General features: G+C 41.2%; 1 protein-coding gene across 1 annotated transcript in view; it reads right to left on the bottom strand.

The window, feature by feature from the left end:
- Positions 1-1,709, bottom strand: part of GLCCI1 (glucocorticoid induced 1) — a 103,711-nt gene extending 102,002 nt beyond the window's left edge. The window contains exon 1 of the mRNA XM_045288953.1: positions 1,660-1,709. The gene's annotated coding sequence lies outside the window, so the exon portion shown is untranslated. The remainder of the gene's footprint in view (positions 1-1,659) is intronic.
- Between the last annotated feature and the right edge of the window lie 2,778 nt (positions 1,710-4,487).

The raw sequence follows: 4,487 nt of genomic DNA, 5'->3' as shown, positions 1-4,487 counted from the left end.
TCCGCCACGACCCCCGGGCCGCCGCCGCCGCCGCCTCCGCTCCGGGCATCGCACTGACAGGGAAGCAGGGCAACCGTACGGAACTCGCAGCCTCCTCAGCCCTTGTGGGGTTGCACGCGCTGAAGAACCCGGCAACTGGACGGCGAGCTGGGGCCCCTACTTCTAGGGACTAAGGGAGAAGAGGGGCCTCGAGGTGCCGAGCACTCCACGGAAGCCCCAGCCACAGCGAGCGCCGCCGAGTGTTCTGCCGGCTCCTCACTCCAAGCGGCAACTAATCCCCGCCCCCCCCCCTCGGCACCGCCTCCCGGCGTTTGGGACCCGGCAGCTGCCGCAACGAGTTTTCCCATTGGCTACGCTCTTCTCCACCAGCCCTGGAGTGATTGGCTGCAGAGTAGGAGTGAGAGCTGCATTCGCCAGTGAAACTGGTGCGTCTTACCTTTTGGGCGGAGCGTGAGGGAGTGGAAGCGTGAGGAGGGGGCTGGGCTCACCCGGAGGGGCGTGAGAGTTGACAGCCTCAGAGGTAAGAGGGAGACTTTGATTGGGCCGCCCTAGGAAAGTGGGTCCGTGTGTGTGTCCTGTGCGTGCCCAGACACGCGCACGTCCCTTTAAGCAGGTTGCAAGTGCTCCTCCTCCTTGGGCAGGCGCTACTTGCAGAAAACACTAAGGCAAATATACAAGTTGGGATGTTTTAAAGTTAAGAGCCCGGAAGATCCATTCCGTTCCCTGTAGTTTTCACAATCTGAGGTTTCATGGCTAGTACACTAGTCAAAACAACTTAGGATGCTTAGCATAATTAATAGAGTGACCAGGAGCAATGTCTGGAACCTAGGTGCTCAAAAGGACTGTCATTTTCTAACCCATCCTAACATTTGTAGTTAACAGTGAAATGAAATAATGAAATCTTCTACTCTAGTATTGCATGGGTCAACAGGGAATTTTACATCATATGCATTCTGTTGAGTGTATTCACGGGGGACGCATCGTTGATTCTTCTCAGAGCAGCCTCTTGGGAAGAATAAATACCAGATGTATGTGGAAATCCACTGGGGTCAATTCTCTTTTTGTTCTGTAATGCAACTGAAGCGGTACAAAGGTTTTGAATAGCTATTAAAATCTTAAGCCTGCCTCACAATAAATCAAGGTTTTAGATCTGGTGGTTGTTGATCGGTGTCTCTCTGACTCATAGCAGCCTTGTGTACAACAAAGGAAACCCTGCCTGTCCCTGCACCATCCTCACAATTGTTCCTATGCCTAAGCCCATTGTTGCAGCCACCTTGCAGATCCATTTTATTGAAGATCTTCCTCTTTTTCCATGCTCCTCTACTAAGCATGATGTCTTTCTCCAAAGAATGGTCTCTTTTGACCACATGTCCAAATTCTCACCACTCTTGCCTTTAAAAAACATTCTGACTGTACTTCTTCCAAGACAGGCTTGTTTGTTCTTCTGGCAATCCATGGTACTTTCAATATTCTTCTCCAGCATAATTCAAATACATGACTTCATCTTTGGTCTTCCTTAATCGGTGTCCAACTTTCACCTGCATTTTTAAACTTTAGACTGGGTCTGCGCCAGTTATCTTCCATTAACTTTCACGAGGTAAAAAAAGAAAAGTGAGATCCCAGAATAATCTACCGATGTCTGCACAACTGACACACTACCTCTGATGCCGGGCACTATCTGCAGCAGGAGGCAGTTTCACTCAACGGAGTGAAACTCTGCTTCCTTGTGTTCTAAGACCAGAAGGTAGACTTAGTCTGTAAAAAAAAGAAAGAAAAAGAAAAGTAATGCAACCCAGTAAGTGCAAAAATTGCACAGTATTTCAGCCCATCAAAATTACTGAAAGTTTCTTACTTTGCCACTCCAAAATAATAGCTAACGTCTATGGAACATTCACCAAGCACCCACAACTGCTCCAAGGATGTTCCCTGTGTAAACTCATTTAATCCTCTCAGTAATCCACAGAGTAGATTTGATCTTTATCCCTACTGTGTTCTCATCTGAAGCACAAAGAGGTTAAATATCCTGCTAGAAAGTGGAGAGCTAGAAATCTCACCAACGCAGTTTGTGAGTGACCCTCTGCTCTACTACCTCAGAGCTTCAAGTTGTGATTGTTAGGGTATTTACAAAACTTTACAGATCTCACTTGTGGGATATGTTCCCTTATAATGCAAAATATTTCCCCAGTGAAAACAACCCTCTGTGGTTTTGATTTCTAAAGTAACACATTTTAAAGATAAATGGGGTAAGTATTTCATTCACGTTTGGTATAATCTATCTGACATCTTGTGTTAGTTTTTTCTTATAAAGACTAAAATTGCTCATTAGGAAATTCCATTCTTTCACAAGTAAAAGCAGTGAAAACAACGGTGATGTCTTCAGAAGAGTAAAAATACGCATAGTATGAACAAGCAAAAATATGTAAAGCTTTGAAAAATGCTGGTAAGTTTCTAAATTGTCGCTTAGATTACATGGACATGGAACAAGAGCTATCAGTGCTGATTTCAAACGGATCATGGCTGAAAACAGAAAATACCAGAAAGATGTCTATCTGTTTTATAGACTATGCAAAGGATATATAGACAGTGTGGATCATAACAAACTATTGGTAGCCGTAAGAATTCCAGAACACTTCATTTTTGTCATGCAGAAACTGTACACAGATCAAAAGGCAGTTGTGGGAACAGAACAAGGGCATACTGTGTGGTTTAAAAGCAGGAAAGGTGTAGGTCAAGTTTGTATCTTCTCACCATATGTTTTCAACCTATATGAACAAAGTGGATAACCTCTATCCCTTGATCAAACTAGGAAGGGGCTATCTCCCTTACCTGGGTGTGTCCTTGATAGAGATCAATGTACTGGGGGTTACAGAGTCTTAATCGTGCTCTAATTGCCCGTGGGAAGCCCCTGAACCAAATGATTAATTAGGGTCTCTGTCTAACATAATGTATATGTCCCAAACATGGCCCCAATACCGTTTCAGGGGGCTTACTGGTGACAATGCTGTATTGATCCACCAACCATCTTTTTGTGATATTTTCCTTGACCTCTTATATCCTTGGTTCCCATTTTGGCCTAGTGCTAATGGTCTCCCTCATCAGGATGATATATCTGTGGTTGTCTTGTCTTTTTCTCATCTAAGACTTAAGAAATGTCCTCTTTAAAAAATTGTTTTTATAAAGATAATTTAGTTTTTCCAGGAACTTAAAAAAAAATCAGCAGATTCTTCTACATTAACAGAGAACTCTGAAAAGGAAACCAGGAAAACAGCACAATATATAATAGCCACCTAAAAGATAAAATACTTAAGAATATATCTTAGCAGAGATACAAAAGACATACAGAGAAAGCTATAAAATCCTACTACAAGAAACCAAAATAGACCTATATAAAAAAAACACATGAATAACAAGTTATAATTGTGTTATGGATAGGAAGACAACATTATGAAAATGCTGATACTATCCAAAGCCATCTACAAAAATAGTGCAATCCCGGCCCAGATTCCTACATTCTTTAAAGAGATGGTAAAACTAATCAGCAACCTCTTATAGAAAAGAAAGAGGTTTCTATGAAGCAAAAGCAAAGTACAAATAAAGAAGAACAAAACAGGAGGCCTCACACTTCTTGACCTCAAAACCTACCCATGGAAATCAGACTAGCCCAACACCGGAGACACAGACAAATGGAAGAAGCTTGAGAGCCCAACAGTAAATCCATTCACCTATAGACAGCTGATATTTGACAATTGGCTAAAATCCACTAAATAAGGTAGTGACAGTCTCTTTAACAAATGGGGTGCCAGCAAAATTGGATACCTATTTACAATAAATGAAACAGGATCCTTATCTCAAAATATATCTTTAAAAACTAACTCAGTGTGGATCAAAAAAACAAGGGTAAATCTAAGTATTTCAATACATGGCAAAGTCTTATCAAGCATAACTAAAAATGTACAAACAGCAGAAAATAAGCTAGATAACTGAAATCTCCTAAAAACTGGTATTTGCATCAAAAGACTTCTCTAAATGAGTAATAAGAGCACCTAGAGGCTGGGGAAATTTTTTTTGCAATGCTTATAAAACTGCTGGTGAACTTTTTAAATGGTGAAATCATTGTAGACAATGGAATGTTACTTCCTTAAAAAGTTGTAAATAGAAATGCCATATGATCCAGCTATCAGTATACTCAGTATATATCCTAGATAAATTAGAATTGTGACATGGGTAGATACATGCACATTCATGTTTGTCACAGAATTTTTCATAGAAGCAAGAAGATGCAACCGAAGTGCTCATCCGTGGATGACTGGGTTAACAGACTATGGTACATACACAATAGAATAATATGTAATGTTAAAGACTGAAGAAGAATCCACAAAACACTTCATAATATGAATGAACCTGGAGGTGATGTTATATGTAATTAGTCCATCACAAAAGGACAAATAATGTATGAGACCTCTATTATTAAAGAGGCAAGAAAAGAT

The sequence above is a fragment of the Echinops telfairi genome, unplaced genomic scaffold (genome assembly GCF_000313985.2).
Source record: "Echinops telfairi isolate 266 unplaced genomic scaffold, ASM31398v2 ScPeMD7_23;HRSCAF=83, whole genome shotgun sequence".
In the NCBI taxonomy this organism is placed as follows: Eukaryota; Metazoa; Chordata; class Mammalia; order Afrosoricida; family Tenrecidae; genus Echinops; species Echinops telfairi.
Note: the sequence above shows the minus strand (reverse complement) of the source record. Positions and strands in the feature narration are given on the sequence as shown.